The sequence below is a fragment of the Lepisosteus platostomus genome, chromosome 7 (genome assembly GCF_059453375.1).
Source record: "Lepisosteus platostomus isolate fLepPlt1 chromosome 7, fLepPlt1.hap1, whole genome shotgun sequence".
Taxonomy (NCBI): Eukaryota; Metazoa; Chordata; class Actinopteri; order Semionotiformes; family Lepisosteidae; genus Lepisosteus; species Lepisosteus platostomus.
In genome coordinates, this window is record NC_142617.1 from 8,926,015 (window position 1) to 8,942,140 (window position 16,126).

A 16,126-nucleotide genomic window follows, 5' to 3' on the forward strand; every position below is an offset into this window, starting at 1 on the left:
AGGGATTTTAAAGCCGATCTAATTCAAACTTGACACCCATGTTCTCACAATGCACTGGCATGCATCTGACCCTACTGTAAACATCATCGGGGTGGCAGTATACAGTACCTGTTATTAAGAAAAATTCCAGATACCCTATCAAAATGTCTTTTTTATGTTCCAAGTTATTAAAGAAGATCAATCTTTTCTTATTGAATTTCCATGACTACAGAATGAATCCCCATATATCACAAATATGTTCTTGCAATAAATAGGTAATTACAGTTCTTTAACTTAGTAATTGAAAAAGAGAGGGTTATTACATTTTCAGTCACATAACACCAAGATGCAAAATGTATTCTCATTACAGAGACACATTAGCTACTGTATGAGCCATTAGAAAAAGCTGGCTTGATTAATTAGATTTTTGAGATTTGGATGGACAGCCTCAGTGTGGAAATTACTTCTGATTTTTCTCAGGGTTTCAACATTGTTTTCTCATATCTATTTATTCTTGAATCAGTGTATTTCACTAATTCTGTGTAAAATGCTTTACCATGTTCTTTATCAGTCCTTGGCACCTCATTCACGTCTCCTTGATGGCTGGCTGTGACAAATAACCCACTAGGGTTTGGACTGAGACCTCCTGAGACATTTCTTTCATGAAATCATCTAGGAAGAAAAGCTTAAAAAAATAAATTAACTGAGAAGTACATAGGCCTCTATAAAGGGCATATTTGATATGAAACACTACTGTGCTCTGCAGATTCATTTAAATAAAGACTGTGGCAGTCATAGTTATCAACTGGTTGCACAGAGCCAAGTCCTATTTCTAAAAGGTATCAGAGAAGATTATTTTTCATGCAGCATCTAGTTAACTAAAAGCCCCATGTATCTGTTAATTGTCCCATCTGCTACATATAAAATTCTCTGGCACCTTTCTCTAGAGGTTTTTTTTTCTAGCAGAAGGAAAACTCTGATTTCAGGCCAAATATAATCAGCCCAATAATTAAAAGGCATGATGCACAAAACAGATAACAGAGGAAGTTCTTCGATTTCAGCACTGCAGCAGAGTCACCTTGATTAGAGTGTCTGAAATGGAGTCTATCATACAAGAGCAGCATAGCATTTCAAGATGTTGTAATATTATCAAATCTGGGACTACCCATGTGCAAGATATGATAGAAATAAATAAATGCTGTAATTTGCCGGTCGATGGGGAAGGGGACTGTGTGAGCTGTTAAAGCTCTGGCAGAGAAGAAGCATAGTCAGCTGACAAGAAACAGTTGAACACTTACTGTAGGTCACACAATAAGAAAAAAATGTAAAATCCTAGACTCACAAACAGGCTTTTATGCAATGGCAGCACGTTCACTTGGGGGAACTAGGAAATACACCTCTCAACTTAAGAAACTTCTAGAATGTGCTCCTTTAAGAGCACTGTGCATGTGTAATAAATTTGTGATGGGGACATCATTCCCTTTAGATCTCCTCTGTCTCTGAGAGGTGTCCTTTTGGAACAGCAGTCTTTTTGCCTGTTGCACTTACTTCAGGAACTGTCTGAGATGGTCTGTGATCACACACCTACCACAATGCCACAGCAGTCATCTTCCTTATGTATAAGTCATACATATAGTACAATACAGTAATTTCTGTTTCCTTAACCACCTTATTTTGTCAAGAACTAACACAATAATACAAACCACTAAATAAATTATGCAAACCAGTAAATAAAAACAATAATACAATATTGACTTTATTAAGTGATCTATTTTGTCAACACGACATTGAGTGAAATCATTCGTTTCCAGGTACATCTGTGGAGGAAGTGGGACATGTGTGACAAAATAAATATTTTTCATTTGACTTTTACAAGTAATAATGAAAAATGGTGTTCCTGCTTAGTGTTGTTGAAACAATCCGAGTGATGACGTGTGACAAAAATCAATTTCCATTGTGAAGGACATTGTCAATGAAAATGAAACAACAGGCAATGTTAAGACTTTACTGTAAGCATGCAGTTGCAGATGGCCAGTTCTCTTTCTGGTGGAAATGATGGCTTTGCTGTCTTGGAAAGAGATGAAAAGACTGAACTGGTCATCTGGATCAAGCCATGGTTTTGAGGGTCAAGGACTCTCATTCATTTGTACATCTTTACAGCACACTCAACAAAAACAAAGAAAAAAACCACGGAAGAAGGCCATATTTAGTTATTGATTTTCCCCAGAACACTGATCTTTTTCTCCTAACAGTAATGTCATGAAAGTTTTGGTTTCATCTGATCTAGTGCAGTATTGCTACAATAAAATGAAGCGTTTGCTTTGTCTTTTATCCCTGATTCTCTTGAAGGGTTAAATCCCATAACATTAGACAGGACTTGGAGGGTTTCAGCCAGGGAGAGCTTATTCTCACTGGGCCAGTTTCCCACAAGTTATATTTGTGCCTCATTGAATTCAGTTAAATAGGAGGTGTTAATTGTGCCAATAAACAGAGGCATTCCTGTATGCACAGACCCCCTGAAGTGCCCACATTGCCTCCTCAGCTGTTGCAGTATTGCTTAGCCTTGGTGGAATTTTTTTCTTTCACGGATGAATAAAGGCCCTCAGTGCAGATGATACAGCCTGCCGTTGCCCTCTTTCATATTATCGGCAGCGTCGCTTGTGTGCTGTGTGTGTCTGGAGGCAGCGGGACAGCGTGCTGCACAGATGGGAGTAGGCACAGCTGACCTACACCACAGACACCACTGACCCAAACTGAGATCTAAAGAACACTGTGACAAAATGTTGCTTCTCAAATGGAATGGCCAGAGAGCCACCCTCCAGATGTGAAAAGCGGTCTGTGTCTTGCCATTTCTCTACCAAGGTGAGAAAAGCTGTATGAGGGCTAGAAGTGTTGGCTTTTCAAATGTGATGGCATTTTTTTTTTTAAAGGAAAGATTTGCATTTCAGGGGTTGTTGCAAAATGTCAGAGGACTATCAAAAGCAAAGAATTTCATCTACGGCGTATGAGGCGAAGCCACTCGTAGTCAAGTCTCTAGATGTTGACAGGAAGATCTAATGGAATGACCTCATGTTTGAGAAAAAAAAATACAAATGAAAACTCATTTGCCTTGCGGAATCGTTCAAGGTCGCGAAACAAAACTCAAATGATATATATCCACATAAAACTGAAATATACCCTGGTAAATATTCAAACTATATACATAGGAAAAAGAAACACTGAAATTGCATGTTATATAGGTAGAGAAATAGTTCTATTTTTATCTGTTTTTACAACATAATACATCAAACTGAGTGCTATTAAATATTTATTTATCTAATTTACAAGCAGTGGCCCAAAACACATATAAGGTACACATAATATTTATATATAGCTCTTGAACAAAGCTATTTTCTAGCAAACCTATTGAATCTTTAACTGCATTTTCAAATTCATAGGTCATTAGAGAGCCTTGCTTCTTGCTGCTGTGCATTCCTAAACTAGCAGGGTACAATTGTATGGGACAGCTTTTACTTCATTAATGCACATGAACTACTCACAGGCACCCCTGTCAATGCTAATGAGCATATTAGACTGTTCTATCCTAATTACCAGAGCCTGCCACTGTCACTTCATCAAGTTAATGCCAATTGCAGACACTCAGCTACATGCAGCGAGCATGGGGTGAGGCCACATGGACTCATTTCGTTTGTGCCCTTTGATAGCTGTCAGGTTAATATCACTTTGGGTTATGCCATTTCATTGAGTGCTCAATCTCTGACATTACTTTGCAAAATAAATCCAGCAGCAAGGAGAATCCAGTGTCTGGATGATTCACATTGTTGTTGATTTGTCATATACTGTACTGTATGTGCTGGCTGTCCTCAATCCACTGCCTCCTTCAAACCAAAGACAGTTTTTTTTTAAAGTGCCACAAAATAAATCAAGCTCCTTGTCCTACTTATTACAGTTTAATAATTGTTTCCATTACCTGTTCATTTGGCTGTTTCTGTGGTTAATCCCTTTGTTTAAGGCATCCATCAGATGTGTTTCTAAAACAATATTATTTGTCAAGTTGTTAGGATTGTAATAATTCTACTAGGGGAAAGTTAATAAACAAAGTCTTGTTTCAGCCTGTTAGCTGTCCCAGAAAATATGAATTGCTACAACTGTATAACCTGTACTTTTCAGTAGTTACCACATTATATTTACTATAATTAAAATATTTACCAAACACAAACAAAAGAAAAACAACAGCAATAAAAATGTACTTTTCAGTGTGGGCTCCCCTGAGAATAATTGATGATCAAGGCACAGTCACAGAGATTCAGTTACCTAAAAACACTAAGTCGACAAAGATGCAAAAGCAACAGATTTCCAACTGTACAAAAATCTTTTTTATATGGAAATAGAATGGAAAAATAAAGGCTTTAGGTATGTGGCAGAGAGAAAAAAGCAATTTACTGTTGTAAGGATTGGAAGAAAATAGCCCTGAGAAACAGTTATTGATGTAGTGAATTTATGTGTGGTTGTTGTAAGACAGATTATACTATCAGCAAATAAGGCCGGTGTACTGGAGTGTATTACTGATAGAAATAGTCTGCTGTTTAAAGGACAAAGGTTATTTTGTTGTGTATGAGCCACCAGACAAGTTTACACAGTGGGTTTTTAAGGGAAATTATGACTTCTGTCAGCCAAAAGGCCACACACAGGATTTCCATTTATTTGCCTCTGTCAGACCTTTTTTTCAGTGGGAGGAGAACAGTTTTGAGTTTTAATGGAGGGAATGATAAAAAAAACACTCAGTGAACAGCTCAGCGAGCTACAGCAATGGCACTTACTGAGAGACAGTGCTCATGTAACTACACGGCCTTCAGTTGTGAACTCTCTTAAAAAGTCAAAGCACTGCAAGAGACATTTGGGCATTTGTTTAAACAACATGGAGAGATTGAAATAATAAATAATAGATAATAAAAATTAAAAAAGACATCAAATTTTTATGCAAAGTGCTCTTAAAGCAATTACCCGAATGTATTGCATCTCAAATATAGGGAGATATATTTGCACTTTGATCTTAATTGATGTTTCTAATTTTTTATATTGAAACTAAAAAAACACCTCAGAACTTCGCTTCTTTGGTAAAAACAAATTTCAATGTAAAAATAGTATTTATTCCCACCTTCCATGATTAAAGAGAACAAAACATTTAAATTGATTTGGTGAGGATGCTGTGTAAATGTATCGTTTCAATAATAAATAATATATAATAATATTTAAGACATCTGGCTTCTCAAGAAATGCTGCTCAGTTTATGCTTGTACAGTACTTGTTATATACATGTATTGTACTTGATATGCATTCTCATTCTGCTTTTCATTGCTAAATATAATTTCTCAGCAGTAAGTTGATTGAGTTAATAAAGCCCCTCTGAGACTTTTAGTACTACAGTACTAATAGATATTTAGTAGATTACTGATGATTTCTATCTGTATCAAATTTATTAATTAGTAGGATATTCTGAACCTCCTTTCAGTTTATAACTTCTTACTTTCACCATTCAGATTTGTAAAGTAGTAGAACTCAGCTGCACATCAGAAGGTGATGATTTTCTCCTCCATCACAGCCAGTCTGGAATTTAGAGATGACAAAGGGCTCTTGAGTCTACAGTGAACTTGTCAGTGGGGAGAGGGGGCTTTGCCCATAGTTGAAAAAAAAACGACTTATAGTGCGCTCATTCTCCTCCACAGTTGAAGCTTACTTCTGTCTGAGTGTAGTAAAAATGAGACAAACCACCTGGTTAATCAGTGGTGGTATTAAACCCTTTTAAAATAACTAGAGAAAATTAATTATTTACTAACCGTAATATAAGTTACACATTTTAAGATTTGGGAGGAAAACTTGTAACCTTTTTGCCAATGCTTTTTTTAAATACATCTCTTTTTTATTTATGTCTTCTTATTACCTACTTCACAGATAAAGCTTGTTTCATTTTTAATACAGTTGTACATACAGTACTTTTGGGAAAGAAAAAAGGATTTTAAATGTAGATTATTTGTGCTGTGTATATTGACTGACATAACAGGAGCTGCATTTGTTTCCATGGTTACGTTATGTTATGAAAGAGCAGAACATATACAGTATAGCCAGGAAGAAAAAAAACATCTTTTAAGGTTCCTCACACACTGAATGATACAATGATACAATTTTTCTGTGTCCTTAAACCCCCGTCAATACGAAAACAAAAGTAACAATTTGGATATACTATATTTATATATTCCCAGTACAAGGTTCAGGAAAATCTAATGCTATTTTAATTTAGTAATAATCATTGCCTAATTTTACCACTTTGTATGTATCCATATATCTAAATGGAAAGCTTTGTTACAATAGAAGTGTTATGTAGTGTTATTTTTTTCAAAACAAGGCTAGCAATTTTATCGAACACCATTTTCAGTTTCCATTTTTAAAACTCTGCTTACACTTTGTAAAAAAAATGCCCATTAATTGGCTTTCACCTCAAATCACAATGTGCATTTCTTGCAGTTTTGCACAACGTGCAATCAGACTGGTGAAGACAAATGGTGCAGAAGAAAAGATGATCCATGCAAAGTACAAATGCAGTGCCTCTTTTAAACTGAAATGAAAATAAATATGAAAAAAATATGTTCTAAACTGTTTTGTATGAACATGTCATCACACCCCCATGATTACCCAGGTTATATTGTATCTTGAAAGCAAATGGATGGTCATTTGTTTCTCTTTGGTTCCTGGGTGTGAGGCATTATTATTCAAATAAAATAATTATGGCACTCCGGTAGCATTTTCATTTACTGAACCAGATAGGACAAGCACAGTGTTATTAATCAGTTCCAGTGACACCTTATTATTTAAACAAATCATTTATCCCCCTGCAGTATTGAAGTTATTTTTCAAGAATGACAGACATGGTTGAACAGAAGCAACAGTTTAGCGAGAGATTCGTTTTCCATTTTGAGCACCGTACATGAATACAGTACATGGTTTATGATTTTATTTTGTTAAGGGGGACAAACTCATTCAGTAAGTGTGCAGAGGCTTGGTACATGCATAGTTGTATGTTTAGGTAGACGCACAAAAATTTAATTTGAGTGAAAATGAAATCTGTATCAGTGATACATGGTGGCCCTGTTACATGATAATTAAAATGCACTTACATCAAGCCTTCATGCCAGATAACTTTAAATATAGAGGGAGACCTCTTAATCTACCATGATGTGCAGCATCTGCATGAGCAACAGTCATTCAGCAAGAGCAGCTCCACTACATGACTTATCAGGCAGAGAAGTGTGAAATGGGTTCACCGGCTGAATTTAATGGAAACTTTAGGTAGGCTAAAGCTCCATCCAGACGGGAATTTAACTAATAGACCAGGATTAGCACCCTTACCCTTGACCAAATAGTCTGGACTTTAACGTGTCATCAGAAAGATGACAAGCCTAAATTTGAATCTAAATTATTCTATATGCTTGATAGCACAAAAAAAAGTGGACTTTGTTTACCTAACAAGGAATTTCATTAGTAAAATAAACATGGGGTTTTAATCCAACCAAAGTTGTCTTTGAACATATCTTGCTTGAAAGGGAGACTGATGGTAAGAGATTTAACAACTGAGTAAATAAAGTTAAATAAAGTGAGAGAGTTGGCTGAAATACCCAACTGAGATCACAGGGAAATTCCCAGGCAGCCTCATAACCGTTTGTGCTTATTTCATTTCACACCTGGAGCAAATATTTCTGGGCTTTCTTGATAGGAAGGCCTGAGGACAATGTGCTCAGTTTCCTACAGCAGGAAGCTTTAATGCCAGGAGGGAGACTATTTCTTTGGTAACAGTATTGAACGGGAACAGTATTAAAAATATTTACCCGTGTCCCATCAGGGGTATATCCTGCCTTGTGCCCATTGCTTGCTGGGTCAGGCTCTGGCTTCCTCAGGACCCTGGATTGGATGAAGTGGCTAGAAAATGGATGGACGGATCTTCATTCAAAGCTGAAAGACTCAGAACCTGTTACTTGGCCTTTTTTGATTTTGAAGCCCCCTTACTGCTGTTTCACACACTCAGTGCACTAGCAGCTCAGTGCAGGGGAACTGCTCCACCCGGGATCGCAAAGTACTGCAGAGGTTGGTGAAGTCAGCCCAGCTCATTACCGGCTGTGAGCTGCCAAACATCCAGGATATCTACTCAACTAGATGTCTGAAGAAGGCCAGGTCCATTCTCAAGGACCCCAGTCATCCCAGCACAAACTGTTTTCCCTCCTACCGTCCGGTAAACGGTACCAAAGCATTTGATCCAAGTCCAACAGACTACGGAACAGCTTCTACCTCCAGGCAATAAGACTGCTAAATTGCCAACCTGCAGCTCCTTTAGCAAATCACCTGTAATGGCTACATGGACACACAGTTTTCACTGTATTCAGCATAACCGCACTACTTGTACTGTATATATTGCATACACCATGGACACATAACAGCTCTACTCACATTGAGTTTTATTCAATTACTATTACATCTATTATTATGTAAACTTATTTTCATAACCTCAATTTTGTGATTTTTGTGTTTTTGTGGTTTTTATGGTTTCTGTGATTGTTGTGATTTTTGTGAGCTCGCGGAACAGACACTTCATTGCCAGCAACTACTGCTGCACACTGTATTGTTGTACATTTGATAAATAAACTTTGATTTGAACTTTGATTTGATTTGCTGAGAAATTGTTTCAGGTGGCTAGAATGGAAACATTTGTGGCAGGAAAAAGAATCTGTTTAGGTGACATAGTTGTCATGGACTTTCATAATGCTTCAATGTCTATGTCTTTGTAGTTGTTGCTTAGTATGGTTTTGTAGTACAAGACTTTATAACCAAACATGGAATGTACAGAAGAACAAAACCTGATTTTGACAATTTTCTAATGGTTATTGTATCATGGTTAGCAAAAGTTAAGATGGTTATAGGGCAGGCCTTATAGTTCAGAACACTTATATATCCTAAAAGGTACTTATTGACTACAGTACAAAATTCCGTAAATTTGATTTAAGGCCAATTTTGGAATATTTACTGCTTTCAATAAGAGTTTTTAAAGGTTAGTATATAATAGGGTTTCGTTCCAGGGGATAACCTCATAAAAAGGAGAATAAAAACACAGTTTGCAGCAGGTTTACAGAGATCAATATTTTTTTTTCTAAAGCGGAACAACAACACCCTTGCTTCGCGTTAAAAAACATAAGATTATTGGTCAGGTTTCACATAAGAAAATTACAAACACTACCAAACTGGTGAAACCAAAATTCAGCTATGTGTTGCATGTCACAACAAGTGTCTCAAGCAAGAAATATTTTGTGCACATTTACATTTGAATTTATTTCATTTTTAAATGAAAACATATTGTAGACCACCGAGAATCAATTATTGAATTTTGTTGTGATGTTTTTTGTTTGCCGATAAGCATTTCCTTAAAAAAAAACTAGATGACATCTTAGGCAACAGATGTGCTTCTATGGAAACACTTGCATTGCTGTTATCTAGCCCTGTTGCATTTCTGACGTTTATTACTATACAACACTGCCTTGGGTCTCTCAGATTAACTGAGCCTGTCTGTTTCACAACAGTCATCAAAAGGGACTGTACAATAAACAACTGAACCCAGCCTCCTCCAATATTGATATGCAATACATTTCTGACTTAGAAAAAGAGATTGATTTTCAAGTAAAATTCATTAAGCTTGATCACTCCCAACAATACAAGAACAATAGGAATGGAACTTGAACAGTATAGTGCAATCCTATTGCTGAACAAACGTGTCATTACAGACAAGATTATACATATTGTACTAAAAGAGGAAAGGAAGATCTTATATGGTAAACATTATTACATAATAAAAAATCATTTGTTCCAGGACATTTTAGAAAAGGGACCTTCATCGGATGTTAAAAAAAAAAAAACCCAAACCTGTAATAAAATAAAACTCTTTGAAATGGCATCATTGATAAGAAGAATGAAGAACATAAGAACAAAGAACATGCTAAAGGAAGTAGCAGAATACTTTATATGAACCCCTTTTCAACTCTCTAGAGCAGGGATAGGCAGTGGAAGTCAGGGGCAAGACCCTGAGTACTAAATACCAATACTAATAAAGATAACTGCTTCCCCTCTTGAAGAGTGTGTAGAATGCCATTGGAAATTCCTGTAAACAAATCTCCTTTTATTAGGAGAAGTTCCAAAATAGGGCTGCATTCGGTGCATTATTGATAATTATCCACATCCAGGATGAATTACCTTAAAATATGAAGTACAATAAAATAAATGAATAAAACAACAAAAAGGCTAGAACAAAGCTAGAATTGCAAACCAAGTGTTGCATGAAGCTAAATTCAACTGTAAGATCAAAACCAATATACAAACAGTGTGGATACAAGCAGTATGATTTCTGTGTTAACAGTGTGCAAGTGCAATTAGCAAATTAGCAAATTACATTACCAGTTTGAAAATTAAAAACATAAGTGCAATACACTGTAAGGGTTACTGAATGATACAGCTGAGAGCTGAGAGATCACAGGTGCTGTCTAAACTGAGGAGTCTTGGGCAGACGCCAGATGGTGGTCAGGGACTATGCAGTTTTGATTTCTGTGGCACGTATTAGTATAAGTTTGGCATATTTTGTAATATTTTAGGGGTACACAAGCCTTGCTCCGGAAAATTCTTAATTATTTAAGTGATATCCAGCAGCCGTGTGGATTTAATAAATAGAGTTCTGGTTGCGTAGGAGTTCTGTGATCTAAAGGAACTGCCAGGATTACATGCCCTTGTTTATACTGTACGTCATCATAAACTGCAGAATAAAGGTGCAGATGTAAAGTTAAGACAGAGGCAAAGCCAGGAAAAATCCAAGATAACATGTAATAAGGCTACTCATCATATCACTGCATTTTAGGTCTTTGATGCTTAAATCCTTCTATCTTTAGCTCAGCCATTTAAAATAGTAAAGATAGCGACCAGGTAAAGACAGAAGAATTGTTTTCATTTTCATTTCATTTTATAGTAAAGGAGAGTTTGCAAGGATTATGTACTGTATGTACAGTATAAGAGTAGGTTGAACTGCATGTACAAATTAAAATAATGAAAAAGAAAAGGTTTTTAGTTTGTACACAAGGTTTAAAAGATTAAAATATAATTTGTTTCAGAATGTTTTGGACAAAAGCCATTCAGATGGTAGTTAAAATACCTATTGCTGAAACTGTTAGACAGAGCTTAAATTGCTGTTTTGGCCTGTATGCTTAGACCTCTGATTCTTACAGTTGCAAAACGATGAAATGTGGACATTTTTTAGCACCTTTGAAAAATATGGTTGAATAGTATGAAATGTGCCACAGCCAGTTCAAATAATTTGTGTAATATTTTTTGTCTGATCTACGAGATGAAAAAATTCTGTACATGTTCTATATTTGTTTAAAAATATATTAGTAAAGGCTTAGATATCCTCACCCTCTACTTCAAGTAGGTCTCATAAAAGGATTTTAGGCAGCAAACTTTCTGAATCCTGGAGCACAATGCCAATAACGGTTTTACAATGACAGAACTTAAGCCCCTCCACAGCAAGGACTGCTATCAGATGGAAGATCTGAAAATCCTCCATCTAGTAAAGAGCCTGGAAACTGACATGTAGAACAAATCTTGTCAGTTATTTAGGCTGACATAATCCAAGATTCACTGTGCTTCCTACAGCTTTTGTGCAGACTTCAAACGCTGTATGTGTGTGCCTGTGTGTGTGTGGTTGTACATCAGTTTGAAAGCCCTTTTAATTCAGATACACTTTCCACAAGGTTTAAGGTCTTCTTAGTTTCAGTGTTTAGTAACAATTTGTTAATTAAATTAAAAAAAATGGAAAAAAGGAAGCTCAGAGAAAGAGAAGAAAAGGGGTGACAAGGGTGTTACAAAAACAAATGTTGAAAATGAGAGAAAGCATCTGACCAAGCTGTCACAGATTTTGCACTGAGAAGATATAATGTAGCCATGCTTCTTTCCATAGGAACAAATTCTGCAAATGAATGCAACCAAGTGTGGTATAAGAGTATCACTCTCCTCCCAACCTTGTAAAATAGATTTTATTGGCATAATGCTTGATGGGTGAATTCAAGCTGCACATGTCGCAGGATATAACAATATAAGCCTGTCATTTAAAGAGGTTTAAAAACACAGCAGTGAAAGACAATCTAATCCATTGGAAATGGACATAAGTAACATAAACAAATCAGGAACGAGAGAAATAAATAAATTAGCATATTCTGAAATTAATATGAAACAGATAACAGGATCAAATATAAAAAATGCAACCTCACGCCAAAAAGCCTAAGAAAATGCACTTCAAGCGGATTGTCCTGAAGCAATGGAATTATAATGTAGAATATAAAAACCACTCAAAAACAAATGCCCCCCTTTGCAGACTTCTAGAAAAACTCACCTATCCTTATTTCCATTTCACTGAGTCAGATCACTTGTAAAGAAATCCAAAAAATAAGTTCCAGCAGAAGGATTTCATGTAAAGGAAAGAGCAGACAGAAAACAAAATCTGACTCCAGCTTTTTACAACACACCAGTGTATCAGCTTCATAAACATGGCATTTGTTTTCAACTGCTCCACCGCACATGTTTCCCTTTCATGGACTTGTATAACAGACAGGAATGGCTACCTTGAAAGATATTCAGCTTGGTTGGTTAAAACAAGAAACTCAGGAGTCCCAGCTGTTGAATGGATTTCTGCTCTCTGCTGAAACGTTTTGTGAGCTGTATAAGGAAAGTGTAATAATGCAAATAATCAAGAATATAAATTGCTCACGCTGAGCATGCATCTAATTTTCTGGCCACCCGAAGGATTAGCTGCTGATCAATATAGTGCAGAAATTTAAAGATAATGTTATGAGGCATGTCCTTGTGTGCACTAGAACTGTCACAGCTTCTGTGTTCCCTCAAAAATTCAATGAGACTGATTGAAACCAATTAAGGTAACCAATTTGGTAGATATTAACACAAAATAAAAATGGAATGATCTCCTTCAGGGCACTCCCAATACCAATACAACCCTTCCATTCTCCAGTTTGGCCAAATGAGACTTAAACATACATATCCCTTTCACTGACTTGCTCATTCTGTCACAGTTCTGGTACCAGGCAGAATATGATCCACCTGTTTACTTTCTTTGTTGCCAGACAGCATAATAAACAACAATCCTCTCCTCCAATTGCCAATAATGTGATTGCAGAGATACTGTTTTCAGACAATCCTTGAAGCTGCCCACAGTAAAATCTCTCAGCAAGCAAAGCATTAGAGAACCAGGGCAGCACAAGTACTGTTGAGATGTCACGGCAAAGGTCTGGAGAAATGAACTTACTCTAGGGTCTGTGTGCCGACTATACTGAAGGTTTTCCTAAAAAGAAGCTGAAAGTGGATATCTTAAAAATAATATCACTGAGTTTTGAGTTCCCAAACAATGTTGTCGTCCTAGTCAAAAGTCACTGGATGTTTCAGATATAATTGTTTTACGTTTCTAAGTTGCTAAAGTTTTTTTTAGGTTGGTTATGATTCTTATGTGCTATTTTGGACCACATGCACAACACACAAGTTTAATTTTAATAGGCAGTGTAATTTCAGAATATTTCAAAACTAATCAACGTACTACCATACACAATACATATAGATGTACACACATACAGTACTGTCAATTTTAAAGCTAATTCTCAATAAAAAAGAAATTCTCCTGAATTATGACCATGTGATTTGAATTGTGCCATGGATATTCATTTTGGTATGGATGTGGCAACTATTATCTGTGAACCAGTGAACGGACTCTGAGCTACATGGCTAATCACAGTTATTATTTAGGTACAAGGTCGATATGTCAATGGCAACTAGCTGAAGATGGGTTCATATTTTTTCAGTGGGATTTGAGCGTTGGGTTATGGTAGCATTACATATCTTACCTTGGACAGCAAATAGAAACCTTTTACTGATATTCAAATCATCAATACCATACAACATAAATGTTATTAACAAAAAAAAACTTCCCCCAAATATTCCTACATTATTGCATAGTAATATGTTCTTCATATGGAACTGCCACGAAAAAAATAAAAAAACACATATCAAATATCATACTGATATTTTCATTCTTAATTGTGAGGAGCTGTATACCTATGATACAGCTCAGCTGCTGCTTTAGCTGTTTCTCACAATTGAACAAACTTCCAAAATCAAATATAATTTAGAAATAAAGTTGTTTTTAACAAACAAAAAAAGTCTTGAACTTCTTTCCCCTCAGCTACTTACAACATTTATCTATTTGTATTTCTATACTATATAGCCCACAGTAACATATGAAAGAATTGTAGTATGAACAAGGTAAACACAGTGTGCTAATTAATAATATACACATTTGTTGACATGTTCAGAGGAAGGTCATTATCCTAAAACACTTTTCAAGCATAAGGAATTTCAACAATGGGAGAGGCTTTTAAATATCTTGTATAGCTGAAAAGCTGTCAACATATCATTTGCTCATTAGATAAGGTGAACAGAGTGTTTCCCTGTAATCCTGTCACTCCATGCGCTGTATCATTTTTGCAAGAGAAGGCATATTCAAGTTCCACATTGTACCATATGTCATGTAAGCGTTTTACACTTCGTGATGATTGCTAGAGTATAATAATCCAACCAAATGTCACATAACAGGCAAAATGACAGTTCCTGGTTTCTTGCTGATATTTTTCAGTCATTTTTTAAGATAAATTAATGCCGATTGTTATGACACAGGGGTCAGTGTGGACAAATCCAGGGTTGAGACAGTGACAGTCACAAGTAGTAATCCTGAGGAATTTATTTCTGAGATAAGCCCAGCAATGAAACAAACAACAGAAAAAGATCTTTATAAATAGTTGATCTGATCCTTATTGTACAGAAATAGCACTACATAAAATCCCTGCTTAAATCTAATTACAGTACATTTTGAAAATGTCCAGGTTACTGCACAGGAGTAGTACAGTAACACAGGTATTTTTCTCTTTCCCAGCAGAGCTCAGATATGCTATACCAATAACTCTTTTAAACCTGAAAACATAGAAGATTCCCCAAGCCACTAATTTATAAACAGTTGTACTAGGGAAAAAAAGTTCAATCAATGACATGCAAAGTTAATGTTCCCTTTTGTTTTCTTTGATTAGATATACCTGTTAGATTTCCATTAAGTACTGTTATTCTGAATACTTGGCCAGATTAAGAGAGTTTCTGGCAAAATGCCAGCATGAAAAAGTGGTACTGACTAATAAGCAGGATAATAGGGAACACATTCAATGCACTTGCGTAAGTAAAGCCCAAGTAATAGAACAAAAAAGTGTACATCTTTTATTAAAGCCAGGAACTGAAAGGAAATTCATGAGAGGTAAAAACAATAAACTCAATAGTACAAGAACTCTGTTTGAAAATCTTTCATTTAGTTTTTTTCAGTCAGACAATATTGACAGAACCCCCACAAAATCAGGAAGGGTCCTTATGAGATGACATAAAAAACAGAAAATGTCTGTGACAGCAATACTATTTTACAACCAAACGTTTGTTACGGTAGAAGAATGTGTTAAGGATGTCGCTGGCCAGGAACATTATTTTCAAACTCTCTTCTCTGTAATACAATTATTAACCAGAGAAAAATGTTTACATTTTAAAAATATTAAATATAAAAATATTTACCACTTAAATACCAACAGAGTATAATCATACACATACGTTTTTTAAATGCGTTTATCACTGAAACGGTAACAATTGTGTAAAAAAGCTTTACAGAAGTAATTTACTCACAATTAACTGTGCTCTGCGATGGCTAACTTAATTTTCTATTCACAAAAATGTTCTAGTTATAAATCTTTAATAATGAATTTTAATGGACTTGTATAAAAAATCTGTTTGTTTAATATCCACCCATCCAACCCATTTAGAAGTTCAAATTCAAGGTTGCAGGAGAGCAGGCATCTATCCTGTAAAGCAACGAGCACAAGGCAGAATACACCTTGGATGAGACACCAGTCCATTAAAGGACAAGTTTGTATAGTAAGGAAAAGTATTCTTGGTCTAAGACTTCCACATAAAATCAGAG